The sequence below is a fragment of the Sus scrofa genome, chromosome 15, assembly GCF_054392235.1.
Source record: "Sus scrofa isolate SSC_HxYL_T2T_F1_AM1 chromosome 15, Sscrofa_HxYL_maternal_Yorkshire_Landrace_v2.0, whole genome shotgun sequence".
NCBI lineage: Eukaryota > Metazoa > Chordata > Mammalia > Artiodactyla > Suidae > Sus > Sus scrofa.
The window spans coordinates 70,151,848-70,167,047 of NC_139397.1; the positions used below are offsets into that span (position 1 = coordinate 70,151,848).

The 15,200-nt window shown below is 42.0% G+C and overlaps 1 long non-coding RNA gene across 3 annotated transcripts in view; it reads right to left on the reverse strand.

Moving 5' to 3' along the window:
* The window catches only part of LOC146395901 (uncharacterized), a 45,853-nt gene extending 38,685 nt beyond the window's left edge, over window positions 1-7,168 (reverse strand). Inside the window, exon 1 of one of the 3 annotated variants that reach the window (XR_014829981.1) lies at window positions 5,918-7,151. This is a non-coding gene — a long non-coding RNA (uncharacterized LOC146395901). Of the gene's footprint in view, window positions 1-5,917 lie in introns of all 3 variants that reach the window. The other 2 variants (XR_014829980.1, XR_014829982.1) reach the window with 2 other exon arrangements.
* Window positions 7,169-15,200: the final 8,032 nt, after the last annotated feature.

Below are 15,200 nucleotides of genomic sequence, written 5' to 3' on the forward strand. Positions count from 1 at the left end.
AGTAGGAGACTTTAATACTCAACTCACTCCAATGCACAGATCCTCTAGACAGAAAACCAATAAAGCAACAGAGATCCTAAAGGAAACAATAGAAAAATTAGACTTAATTGATATCTTCAGGACACTGCATCCAAAAAAATCAGAATACACATTCTTCTCAAATGCTCATGGAACATTCTCAAGAATCGACCACATATTTGGACACAAAGCTAACCTCAATAAATTTAGGAGCATAGAAATTATCTCAAGTATCTTCTCTGAATACAATGCCATGAAATTATAAATCAACCATGGGAAAAGGAAAGAGATAAAACCTACTACATGGAGACTCAACAACATGCTACTAAAAAACCAATGGGTCAATGAGGAAATCAAGAAGGAAATTTAAAAATACCTTGAAACAAATGATAATGAAGACACAACCTCTCAAAATCTATGGGATGCTGCGAAAGCAGTGCTCAGAGGGAAATTTATAGCAATACAGGTCTTTCTCAAAAAAGAAGAAAGATCTCAAATTGACAACTTAACCCTCCACCTAAACGAATTAGAAAAAGAAGAACAAAAAGACCTAAAGTCAGCAGAAGGAAGGAAATGATAAAGATCAAAGAAGAAATCAATAAAATAGAGATTCAAAAAAACAATAGAGAAAATTAATAAAACCAAGAGCTGGTTCTTTGAAAAGGTAAACAAAATTGACAAACCCCTGGTGAGACTCACTAAAAAGAGGAGAGAAGGAACCCAAATAACCAAAATTATAAATGAAAAAGGAGAAATCACAATAGATACAGCAGAAATACAAAAAACCATAAGAGAATACTATGAACAACTATATGGCAACAAGTTTGACAATCTGGAAGAAATGGACAATTTTCTAGAATCTTACAGCCTACCAAAACTGAATCAAGAAGAAACAGACCAACTGAACAGACCAATCACTAGAAATGAAATTGAAGAGGTCATAAAATCACTCCCTACAAATAAAAGTCCAGGACCAGATGGCTTCACAGGCGAATTCTATCAAACATATAAAGAGGAATTGGTGCCCATCCTCCTTAAACTCTTTCAAAAGGTTGAGGAAGAAGGAATACTCCCAAAGACATTCTATGATGCCACCATCACCCTAATTCCAAAACCAGAGAGAGATGCCACCAAAAAAGAAAACTATCACCCAATATCATTGATGAATATAGATGCAAAAATTCTCAACAAAATCTTAGCCAACCAAATCCAACAACATATCAAAAAAATTATACACCATGACCAGGTTGGGTTCATCCCAGGTTCACAAGGATGGTTCAACACATGCAAATCAATCAACATCATATAGCACATTAACAAAAAAAAAAGTCAAAAATCATATGATCATCTCAATAGACGCAGAAAAAGCATTTGACAAAGTCCAACATCCATTCATGATCAAGACCCTCGCCAAAGTGGGTATAGAGGGAACATTCCTGAATATAATCAAAGCCTTTTATGATAAACCCACAGCAAATATAATACTCAATGGGGAAGAACTGAAAGCCTTCTCACTCAAATCTGGAACAAGACAGGGATGCCCACTCTCACCACTGCTCTTCAACATAGTTTTGGAAGTCCTAGCCACAGCAATTAGACAAACAAAAGAAACAAAAGGCATCCATATAGGAAGAGAAGAGATCAAACTGTCACTGTATGCAGATGACATGATACTATACATAGAAAACCCTAAGGACTCAAGCCAAAAACTACTTGAACTGATTAATACATTCAGCAAAGTAGCAGGATATAAGATTAACATTCAGAAGTCAGTTGCATTTCTGTATACCAGCAATGAAACATTAGAAAAGGAATACAAAAATACGATACCTTTTAAAATTGCACCTCACAAAATCAAATACCTCGGAATACACCTGACCAAGGAGGTAAAGGACCTATATGCCGAGAACTATAAAACTTTAATCAAAGAAATCAAAGAAGATGTAAAGAAATGGAAAGATATTCCATGTTCCTGGATTGGGAAAATCAATATTGTGAAAATGGCCATACTACCCAAAGCAATCTACAGATTCAATGCAATCCCTATCAAATTACCCAGGACATGTTTCACAGAACTAGAACAAACAATCCAAACATTTATATGGAACAACAAAAGACCCAGAATCGCCAAAGCAATCCTGAGAAACAAAAACCAAGCAGGAGGCATAACTCTCCCAGACTTCAAGAAATACTACAAAGCCACAGTCATCAAAACAGTGTGGTACTGGTATCAAAACAGACACACAGACCAATGGAACAGAATAGAGAACCTGGAAATAAACCCTGACACCTATGGTCAATTAATCTTTGACAAGGGAGGCAAGAACATAAAATGGGAAAAAGAAAGTCTATTCAGCAAGCATTGCTGGGAAACCTGGACAGCTGCATGCAAAGCAATGAAACTAGAACACACCCTCACACCATGCACAAAAATAAACTCCAAATGGCTGAAAGACTTAAATATACGACAGGACACCATCAAACTCCTAGAAGAAAACATAGGCAAAACACTCTCTGACATCAACATCATGAATATTTTCTCAGGTCAGTCTCCCAAAGCAATAGAAATTAGAGCAAAAATAAACCCATGGGACCTCATCAAACTGAGAAGCTTTTGCACAGCAAAGGAAACCCAAAAGAAAACAAAAAGACAACTTTCAGAATGGGAGAAAATAGTTTCAAATGATGCAACCAACAAGAGCTTAATCTCTAGAATATATAAACAACTTATACAACCCAAAAGCAAAAAAGCCAATCAATCAATGGAAAATGGGCAAAAGACCCGAATAGACATTTCTCCAAGGAAGATATACAGAGCCAGAAAACACATGAAAAAATGCTCAACATCGTTGATTATAAGAGAATGCAAATCAAAACTACCATGAGATACCACCTCACACCCGTCAGAACGGCCATCATTAATAAATCCACAAATAACAAGTGCTGGAGGGGCTGTGGAGAAAAGGGAACCCTCCTGCACTGTTGGTGGGAATGTAAACTGGTACAGCCACTATGGAGAACAGTTTGGAGATACCTTAGAAATCTATACATAGAACTTCCCTATGACCCCGCAATCCCACTCTTGGGCATCTATCCGGACAAAACGCTACTTAAAAGAGACACGTGCACCCGCATGTACATTGCAGCACTAGTCACAATAGCCAGGACATGGAAACAACCCAAATGTCCATCAACAGATGATTGGATTCGGAAGAAGTGGTATATATACACAATGGAATACTACTCAGCCATAAAAAAGAATGACATAATGCCATTTGCAGCAACATGGATGGAACTAGAGAATCTCATCCTGAGTGAAATGAGCCAGAAAGACAAAGACAAATACCATATGATATCACTTATAACTGGAATCTAATATCCAGCACAAATGAACATCTCCTCAGAAAAGAAAATCATAGACTTGGAGAAAAGACTTGAGGCTGCCTGATGGGAGGGAGAGGGAGTGGGAGGGATCAGGAGCTTGGGGTTATCAGACACAACTTAGAATAGATTTACAAGGAGATCCTGCTGAGTAGCATTGAGAACTATGTCTAGATACTCATGTTGCAACAGAACAAAGGGTGGGGGGAAAAATGTAATTGTAATGTATACGTGTAAGGATAACTTGATCCCCTTGCTGTACAGTGGGAAAAGAAAAAAAAAGAAAAATAAAGAAAAAAAAATCTCCAGAACCTAGATCTTCACATGACTCTAGTCATACCAAGTTTCCTGGGTGTACATGGCAGCTCTCATCCCTTTGATACTGGTGGCTTGAACTTTTGGCCCTTCCATAATTCATAACCAGAATTAGCACATGGGAACAGTTGGGCATTACTTGAAGGGCCGGGTCACAAGAGCAAAATTCCTGGAGTGAAGAGAACTGGATTTTACTCAAAGTAGCTGTGTGATAGAGAGCAAGCCACACTACCTCTCCAAACTTTGGCTTCTTTCTTTGACAGTGAAGGGGCTGGACTTATAGCTCTGTGTCCTGACCACAGGATCAGCAGAATAACTGCTTTTTCTTGTGCATTAGGGATGTTAATATGCTCTGGTTTGGGATGCTTGGGAAAGGGAGCTGAGACTCTCCTTAGGATGATGGTAATATCTTGAGTTTGCAGATGAGGACAAGGAAGAGGAAGCCTGGCTTAAGCCAGAAGTGCTCTACTGGCTAAACTGAAGCTTCCAGGTTTAGACTGACCTTGGCCACAAGGACAGTCTGCATACCCAGCTTTCAAAATTCATTTTGAAACCTGTGGCCCCTTTCAGAGAAGTTTTCTCTTAAAGGAGATAAGAGATGGGGGAAAGAGAGACCCTTTACGTGTGTGTGTGTGTAATAAACATTGAGAAAAAAGAGGACAGCTGAACAAACAGTTGTAAAGAGAAACTCATGTAACTACCAGGAGATCCTATTGAAACTTATCATAATCCTGAGACTTAAAGTTCGACACCAAAGAACATTCACTGATTCTAGGATGTCAGCCCAAGGCCTCCATCTGGCTGATTTTTCTCTCTCCCAAGCCTGGAAAGGGTAGATGGCCCCCTCAGTGCTGGCTGGTGCCACTTTCCTCCAGTTCTAAAGAAGCAAGATGGAGAATCCTCCGGAAGGACCAAGAGAACAAGGGGCTCGCTGAAGTCACTGCAGACTTCAGCTGGAGTCCAGCCCTGTCATCTGTCTGGCTGGGAAGATCAGCCTTGGGAAACCTATGAAACAGGGACACACACCTTTGGGGCTCTCCCATCTGCCTCTCGGCATTCCCTCCAGGTACCCCATCAGCCACCTGGTTGCCCTCCTTACCTTAAGGACAAGAATTTAGATTGCCATCACCACCATCAGCACTCCCATAACACCCCAATCCAAGAAAACAGGGACTGAGAGTCGTCTGATAAGGGTTTACAAAGTAACCACTGGAGAACACCCTGCCAGGTCCAAAGGAAAGAAGCCCTGAAGTTGGAGCAAAAGGAAGAAGAGGGGAACGTTCCCCTTTGCCCCCTCCTCCCTGCCCTCTCCCCCTACTCTCCCTGGGAATGACCACAAGGTCGCTCTAGAGCACTGACCTTGCAGCCAGACTCACCTGCAATAACCTGCCCTCCTCCTCCCTGCTCCAGGCCAGGTCTATCTCAGAGGCCCCTGAATTCTGTTCATGGACACAGAAACACACCTAACAGGAACAGTTATCTAGTAAAAACAAAACAAACCCAAAAACGCAAGTTTGCTGCTGCTCATCACACAGAGATGGCCATCAGATGGTGGATAAATTTTAGTGCGTGAGAAGTTCACAGCAAGACACCACTATGTTAGTACCAGCCCTTACTCACTGTTGTTTTTCCCACCAACAACAATTTAATGCCACATCTTCTAACTATTAGAAGATTTAGTATGCTCTAAGGATCCTGGATTCATTTCTAGAAACAGAAGATGCTACTGAAAAAGCAAAGGGTACCTTTCCTGTTCCACCCATCTCAGCCGATGTTTCTCTCCAAAAGCTAAGATGGATTTGAGAAGGGGAGGTGATGAGGTCACATTCTCTGTCCTTCTGTTGGCCCCTTTACCTAGAGATTGTGGTCCTAAGATGCCAGAGGGCTTCTCCCCTCTCTCCACTGCCCCTGCTGACTTGAGAGCCTTCAGGTCCAAAGCACACTGAGCTTCAAAGAGTGTGTCCTCTGGAGCTTGATGGGCTTCCAGTCCAGCTGTGTTAAAGCTTCTTCTATGCCTCAGTTCTCTCATTTGTGAAACAGAAATAATAGCAGAATATCCCTTATGGAATTAAATACATAAACACCATTGTTCCTGACATGTCCATTGGGGCGTCTCTGCTCATCACTTCTCTGAACAGCTCTGGTTAGGGCCACAGGAGGTTTCCCCAAGGACATTGGTGACACCTCATCTGGTTTAACTTACCCACAGCACTTGATGTGGTTGATGGCTCCCTCTTTCTTGAGCACCTCCTTGCCTGGCTTCCAGAGTAACCGTTGATTCTGGCTTTCCTTCCCCATCACCAGTAACATCTCCATTTTAATTCTGGATCTCTCCTCCTTTTCTAGACCTTTGTGTTCCCCAAACCTAGGTGCTGGGACTCCTCTTCTTCTTCTTTTTTAATTTTTTTGTCTTTTTAGAGCCACACCATGGCATGGAAATTCCCAGGCTAAGGGCCTACGACATAGCCACAGCAATGCCAGATATGAGCCACGTCTGCGACCTACACCACAGCTCATGGCAACGCCAGACCCTTAACCCAATGAGCAAGGTCCAGGATTGAACCCTAGTCCTTATGGATACTAGTCGAGTTCATTAACTGCTGAGCCACGATGGGAACTCCGGGACCCCTCTTCTAACACCACATATGCTCAGTTCATCTAACTGGTCTGTGACTTCCAACACCATCTCTGCCCATTTTTATATTCTTAGCCTAGAAGACTCCCTCAAAAGGCAGACTAATACCAAAATGCCCACCTCCAGTTATTACCCGAGAGAGTCATGAACATCTAAAATTTAACAAAACTGAATTCCTCATTCCAGCCCTTACCCCAGACAGCTTCTCCAGAAGTTCCCCACCTCAGTAAATGTCAACTCCATCCTTGAAGTTGCCTACAACAAAAATCCCTGAGACCGTCTTTGACTGCCCTCTTGTACACAGCACATCCATCAGCAAATCCTGCGAGCTCTGCCTTCGAATGTAACCAGCAACTGACCACTGCTCACCATCTCTGCTGTTTCTGCCACAGCCTACAGCGAGCATATCCTCCAGCCTTGATTGCTGCATTAGCCATTTAATTGGCCCTTGATTTTTCACCCTGATGGTCTACAGTCTATTTTTTAGCACAGCAGCTGAAGGATGCTTTTAAAGTAAGTCATTCCCCTGGTCAAAGCACTCTAGTACATTCCTGGTCCAACTCAGAGCAAAAGCCTGTGTTCCTCTAGAGCCCAGGAGGCCCAGCTCCCCCTGACCTCGTGCCCCCTGCCTCTTATTCCTGTCACCCCTTCCTTCCTTGATTCTTCTCAGGTAGGCCAAGCACACTCCCACCTCACCATCTGTATGCTGGTGTTTCCTCTGACTGATTTTGTCATGTTTGCTCGCTCTCTGCTCAAATGCCACCTCATCAATGAGATGTAAATATAGCAGCATCTGCCCCAAGCACTGCCTGTGGCCTCAACCAGTTTTTCTCCATTGGACTTAATAACGTCACCAGATACGCTGTATGTTTTCTTGTTTATTTGTGCATTGCCTGGCAACCCTCAATAGAGCATCATCTCCATAAAGACAGAGGCTTTGCTTGGCTCACCCTATAGAGCCTAGATCAGTGCCTGACACACAGGAGGCTCTCAGTTAATACTTGTTGAATCAGTGAATGAAAGAAAAGCATTTATAACAATACGTGACACACAGAGGACAAACACTGGATGAATGGATGAATAAATGGCATTTAGAAGTGATTGACCCATAGGATGCATTCAATAAATACTTGAATGAATGAATGAATTAAAGCATTTAGAACAGCAGCCACACTTAATAAGCCATTGGTAAGTTTTAATATTTATTATTTGAAAGTCAAAACTCCAACATCAAGGGGTGCTCCTTCGCCCTGCATTCCCAAAGGACAAAGATGTTCATCAATTGGAGCTGTGTGTAAGGAGGAAAAGAGAATAAAGAATTAATAAGGGTGAGAGGCTAGTCCCTGAGAATCCCTATCTCAGGAGGCCCCAGGATAAGAACCAGGAATGTGAGGACGCCCGTGTGGGGGCACTGTTCTTTTCTTGTATGTACAAGGAGGCTTCCATGGTTCTCATCTACTTTGACTGTGGATTCTGAATATTGGGGGATTAATAGTATCATCTGTTATTAGATGAAACATTTCCTTATTATTAGATTAAACAATACAAGGGAAGGGAGGTAACTCTTATGATGTCAAAACTTCTTTTTCACCCATTGTCTTATTGAATGAAATGCCACCACTCAGAGGTTGACTTTTTTTTTTTTTTTTTTTTTTTGGTCTTTTTGCTATTTCTTGGGCCGCTCCCGTGGCATATGGAGGTTCCCAGGCTAGGGGTCGAATTGGAGCTGTAGCCACTGGCCTACGCCAGAGCCACAGCAACGCAGGATCCGAGCCGTGTCCGCAACCTACACCACAGCTTACGGCAACGCCGGATCGTTAACCCACTGAGCAAAGGCAGGGATCGAACCCGCAACCTCATGGTTCCTAGTTGGATTCGCTAACCACTGCGCCACGACGGGAACTCCAGAGGTTGACTTTTAAACCCTGAAGCTGTACAACTGAGATACCCAAATTCATAAAAAAAGTGTTAGGACTGTTCTAAGAATGTATCAGCTATTTGCCTTTTAATGTAAATTAGTTCACCCAGTGTTTTCCCTCTAAACTCCTTACTGATACCATTCTGAACTCAAGAATGGGAGTTTTGCCTGAGACAGAAGAAAGACTGAGGGAGGGGAATTTGATAGCTACATCACCAGGGGAAAGAACAGTGGAGTGGACTAATTTTTGCAAATATATGGGCCCCAGAATGATAGAATGAAGCAGATAGGAGGGTAGAAGTTTGGGGGCAAGGGTGGGATCAAATGCAAATTTCTTCCAAATGAAAACCAGGCAGCTGCCATATCAACTGTGCTCATTGTATGGGGCCAGGAAAACCAACCCTCACGAACCCTATTCCCAGGCAATGGTTTGATGCTAATTCAATTGGGCAGCTGGAACCCAAGGGAAACCTCTATGTAAAAGTTCTTCTAAACTTATTTTTTATTTTCACTCCTTTGAAGGGTCTCAGTTTACAAGGCTATGTCAATACTCAAGCAATCCAGCTGAAGCATCTAAGTACAGGGCTCTGTGGCCTGGGACTGGCGTCAACTCAGTTAATGCACAGAACTGGCAGCCATTTTTGTCCTTCTCCTTCCTACTTGCATGAAAATCGTATTCATTTTATAGCTTCTGCTGTTAGCTCTGCAAATGTTGGCTCTTATGTACAAGTAGCACTGCTGCCTCCTTACCTTGACTTTACAGCCACAGGGCTGGGTGGAGGAAACATCTGCTACCCTCCGCAAAGATCAGGGGCTAGGGCTTTCCCCAGGAGACGCACAAATAGAATTTATACCCAGGAAGCATGTTTTGGAAAAACTTGCCAAGGAAAACCTAAAAGTTGATCAATCAGGGGCTTTCTTCTAGCATTAATTTATATATTCTCAATTACTTGATGGGTAGTCTGTAAGACCAAAGAAATGTGACGCAAAAATGACAAATTACCAGGGGGGCTTAGAGAGCTATGAGGTACATTTGGAATTTCAGAAAAACTTTCAGTCATCAACACAAACCATTACCAATTCTTCAATGTCCTCTAATATTGGTCTTCTTCCCCACCCTTAATCCACCCCTGTTATGATGATAGTCCCTCCCACCACTGAAGTGACCAGTCCAACTTTGGTTAACTTTATCAGTCAGAAAATTCTTTGTCATTGATAATAATGGGTAGCTCAAATTACTAATATATTCAAATTTACAAAATTAAATCAGATTTTTTTTTTCCTTTTTAGGGCCATACTTGTAGCACATGGAAGTTCCTGGCCAGGGGTCGAGTCAGAGCTGCAGCAATACTTGATCCGAGCTCTATCTCTGACCTATACCACAGTTTGCCTCAATACCCAATCCTTAACCAACTGAGCGAGGCCAGAGATCAAATCTATATCCTCACAGAAATAAAGCTGGGTCCTTAACCCACTGAGCCACAACAGGAAGTCTGAAATCTGATTTTTTGAATGACAGTAGGGATAGCTGTAACTACTCCTAGTTTAGTTCTTGTAAATCGGTGGTAGTCAAAATCATTGTTCCAGGCATTCCCACTGTGGTGCAGGGGGTTGGGAATCTACAGTGGCTTGGGTTGCTACAGAGGCATAGATTCAATCCCCGGTCCTGCACAGTGGGTTGAACGATCCAGCGCTGCCATCAATTCCTGGACCAGGAACTTCCATATGCCATAGCTGTGGCCACTAAAAAAAAAAAGTCCCAATGTCTATGAGACTTGCCCCCAGATGTGCATTACATGCTCTGGGCCTTTAAAACAGGAAGGGCAACATGGCTTTGTTAGTGATGCTCTTACTAACAGCACTAATGATGCAGTGCTAACCATGAGATAGGCATTATGCCAGGTATTAGCACATATGTGGATTATTCCATTCCCACCTCAGCCCTAGGAGGCATCACCTCTATTTATCAGATGAGAAAACTGAGTGGTTAGATGACATTTAGGGTCGGTAGCAGAGCTGAGAGTTGAACCCTGGGGGTTTTGATATCCCATGATACCCATGATGGTACCTGAAGGTGGTCCTTAGCCGCCCTTCATGGACCCTGCAGACTGAGCTAGACAGTAGTGCTTGAAGAGGACCTCTCAGACTACGGCAGAGAAGCCTGCTGGAGGCCAGCTCAAGGCCATTTCCCTTCCAATTTCTCCTCAGTCTAGTGGAAATGTGACCCCAGCTGTCAATGCCTAAGAGAGAGTCTAAGAAAGCACTAACATCCAATGACATTTCTGGAATCCCTTAAAACCTGTGATGCATGCCTTTCTCCTTTGTATAACATTAAGTTATATAACAACAGAATCACAGAATTTCAGAGTTGTTGGAAATTTGAAGATGATATAGTCAAGACTTCCTCCTGATAGAGATGTCATGAATAATCTTACCAAGAGGGAACTAAAGGGTTACATGGGGGGTGGGGGCAGTAAATAAATATGAGTAGAAAAGCTTTGATATGCACCCCTTTGGGGAAAGAAGGAGTATCTGAGATGCAGTCTTTGCTTCTGAAGAGTTTGAAGGGTGGGGAGATGAATAGGAGTCAAGTCAGCGAGTACTACTGAGCCCTGGTGGTCTATGCCTCAAAGTTGCCATGGCCCAACGCCAGCTGCACATCTCTCTGTGTTGAGGCAGAAGACAGAGAAATACTCCATGCATAGAGAAAGTTCCCTGCTAGCTACACGGGCCTAAGAAAAAAACTAACCATTTCCACACTTTTCCTAGAAGCCATAAAGGACAAGAAGGGTGGAGTCCATGGACATCCCTACTATGTGAGGCTGACCACCAGGTTTTCAAAAACTCAAACTGTTAGGGTATTCTTCCATGCATTCAGCTACTACCTGCCCCCACCCCCATAAGTTAGTTATCGTCTCTAAGCCCCAAGTTTTTTTATCTGTAGAAAAAGAAAAAGAAAGGCACCTACCTCCTAGGATTCCCATGAGAACTCAGTGGGATAATCTTAGTAAAATGCTTGGAAATCACCCTTTTCAAGCCTCTCTCTTCCTTGTTCCATTGTCCTTGGGAATCCATTGTTGCTCCAGAGACATCTGAAGCCTCTCTGGTTCTTAATCCTTCATATCATGCCTAGGTTTTCTTCTGGAAACTTGCAGGATCTTCTCTTTATCCCATATTCTGAAACAGACATGCCTAGATATGAATCTGTTTTCATCCATTGGCTGGACGTGGGATGGGACCTTTCAATCTGGGGCTGTGTGTGCTTTGATGTTGGGAAATAATTCTCAATTCTTTCATTTCCTCCCTTCTGCTTCCTTTATCTGGATCTCTTACTATTTGGATGTTCATCCTCCCAGAGCAGTTCTCAATCACTCTCCTAGACTAGTCTTCAGATTTTTCTCTTTTACCTTGTTTTCTTTGTGTCTTTTTGCTTCACTTTTAAGTTTTTTGTTGAATTCTTCATTTCATATTTAAAAAATTTTTAAAGCCCATTTTTATTATTTATAAATGACTCCTTTAAAAAAATAATAACCTCTTCTTGTTTCATGGATGAAATATCTCTTCTTACCTCTCCAAGGGTATTAATATTAGCTGTTTTCCAAGTTTAATTTTTTCCTGAATAATCTTTTTCCTCCAAGATTGTTATCTATTTCAATTTAGTTTGTCATCCATCTTTCTTTAGACAGCTACTCATCCTTGATTGTTTGTTCATATTCATAAGGAAGGGAAAGTGTGTTCCCAGAGCAGCAGTTCTTAACTTTAACAAATACTTGGTGCGGGGGGTGCTGCTTCTTAAAGTAGATCTCAGGGCCCCATTCCAATGGTCTTGATTCTGTAAGTCTGGAGTGGGTGCAAGAATCTGCATTTCTAGCAGGTTCCCAAGTGATGCTGGTACTGCAGGTGTGGAGACCACACTTTGGGAACCACTGCTCTGACTGCTGTTTTCTTGGAGACTCCCTAAAATAGAGCTCTTTAGATATTTCCATTTGGGATGGTCACATTCCTCAAAGAAGCATCTTCCAATCTCATGCTCAGGGTCTCAGCTCTGTTGCCAGCCTTTTGCTGGCTAAGAGGGCTTGGAGGGAGGGGTCTCATCTTTAGAGGTATAAGTGTTCATTTGATCCCCCTGTTGTATTATGGTAGCCTTGCCATCAACTGCTTCTAGAATCCTTCAGTCCAGAGACCCTCTGATCCAGCCTCTCAGAGGTAAAAGGTTTTTGACTTGTGCCAGTGGAAATGAGTGACAGTTCATTTGCTGGGGATCTAAATGCGTCCTAGGCAGACTTTCAGCTGACCCTTTTAGAGGCTCAGCTTTACCCCCAGTTCCTTGAACCACCAATTCTTGACTACTTTGAGACATTGAGGTGCAATGAGTTTTCCTCTCCCTTCTAATTCCTTTGGCTTAGGATTCTGGTTCTTGGGTTTGGAAAGTCAATAGTCCTTGTCCTTCTGCCTCAAGCTGACAGGATTTTGCTGCTCTGATCTCCTCCTTCATTTTCTTTGTCCTTGTGGGTTTCTACCCTAAGTCCTGGTTGCTGTCATTTTAGTAGGTTTTCTAGAGGAAAGAGCAATAAATGAAAATGTTCAATCTGCTCTCTTTAGCCCAAAGTCCCTAACAGCACTATAAAAAGATTTGGCTTAGTATTAATTGCAGAAAATTCTGAGCTATTTGTATTTGTAAAGACAGATGTGGCCTCATTGTGACTATTTCAGGTTTATGGACTATTTTTTCTTTCAGAGCTAAAGAAAGCTTCCTATTTCAAAATGATTTTTTAAAACACATCTTCAGTAATGACCCCCAGAAGACAATATGGAGACTCTCACTTTTTCTTGTTTCTCAGACTTGCATTAATTAGAAAATGCCCTCAAGAAACAGTAAAGCTCAAATCAGATTCATTTCAATATTTGATGTAACATATTCAAGTTGTCAGGATTTTTACAATACTCCTAATGAAGTGCTCAACATAATGAATTGTACAATTATAATGAAATGGGGTTCTAATGAGCAATTATCATTCCAAGCAAGAACGTTCCAGGTTTGTTTGTTTTTTTTTTAATTTTCTTTCTCTCAAACTGGAGGCTAACAAGTACTTGTGAAAAACATTAATGCAGCGTATGTTTAAGTAGCACAGCACTCAGTCAAAATGACTCTTAAAAACCCAGTTTTCCTCTGTTTGTAGGTGGCAATATAGCTTAAGGAAATGGGTTCCCTGGACCCTTTTGCACTGTTAGCAGGAATGTAAATTGTTGTAGTCAACTATGGGAAACAATATGAAGGTTTCTCAAAAAGTTAAAAATAGAACTACCATATGATTCAGCAATCCTGCTTCTGGGTATATATCCAAAGGAGATGAAAACAGAATCTCAAAGAGATATCTGTACTCTTGTGTTTATTCACAGTAGCCAAGATACAGAAACAACCTAAGTGTCCATCAGTAGATGAATATATAAGATGTCCATTCAGCCATAAGGTAGAAGGAAACCTTGCCATTTGTAACAACACAGGCAAGCCTGGAGGCCATCATGCTAAGTGAAATCAGTCAGAGAAAGAAAAATATTGTATGATATCATTTATAGGTGGAGCCTAAAAATGCTGAACTCACAGAAACAGAGATAGAATGGTGGATACCAGGGACTAGGGGGTGGAGAAATGGGGAGATGTTGGTCAAAGAGTACAAACTTCCAGATATAGGATGAACGAGTTCTGGGGATTTAATGTACGGCACAGTGATTATAGTTAATAATGCTGTATGATAGACTTGCAAGTTGCTAAAAGAGTAGATCTTAAATATTCTCACCAAAAAACAAATAGTAATTATATGATGTAATGGAAGTGTTAGCTAATGCTATGGCTGAAATCATTTTGCAATACATAAGTGTGTCAAACCACACGTTGTACACCTTAAACTTACACAATGTTATATGGCAATTATACCTTAATAAAGCTGAGGGGAAGAAAAGAAAAGCATTTTCAGGTATGGTCCCAGGATCTTTCCTGATCCATAAGAGCTTTCATATACACGAGATTGGAGCTGTTTGGATGTAGGTGTCAGGCAGGAAGTGATGACTCACTGATCATAGCTGTGAATTGTGTGTCATTTGTGGAACACCATCCTTCCCTTCTGTCCCATGAATTTGTGGTGGCAAAGGACAAGAAGAGGGTAAACTGCCCCAGAGGTTCTGGCTACCATCAAAGATCTGAGGGAGAAAAGGCTGGGGAGTCATCACACTAGTTAAAATAAAAGTTGGCTTTACTGAATGCTCATCTTGGATGGACTGTAAGCACTACGCTACATGAATCATCATGCATTATTTTGTATTCTCACAACAGCCTGCAATGCGTATATCTTACAGATGAAGAAAGATGAGGCTTCAAGACACTGAATGAAGTGGCCCCAGTTTATGGGCAAAAGGAATCAGAGCTGGGTGTGCCTGGCTCCACACTCCAGCTGGCCTTCAAGGAGGAAGCTGCTATCTTGGCTGCATTCTTCCTGGCTTTCTTCCTGATCCCCCCTGAGACTCAGATAAAATAATTTGCTCACCGCCTGCTTTCTGGAACCTGCTTTGTACACCCCCAGGACCCTGATTATGTTATAGCCTAGAGTAATGTAAGTGCTGTGCTTTGACCATCTGCTTTCCTCACTGGGATGGTAAGAAATACTGCAAATTACCATAGTTATTAATTACAACACTTCTGCCACAAGTCACAGAAAACTCCAAATCGATTAGCTTAGAAAAGCCAGGAAAATGAATCATCTCACTTAAAAGGACACCTCTGGGCTTGGTTAAGCTGGTGACTTTGAAATGCCACCAGAGCCCCAGGCTCCTCCCATCTTCCTGGTCGATCATTCTCAGGATATTGGCATTGCTCCAGCTGGTCTCTCCAGGGACTGCAAGGTGGCCCCTGCTGTTCCAGGCACTGTATCTTGACAC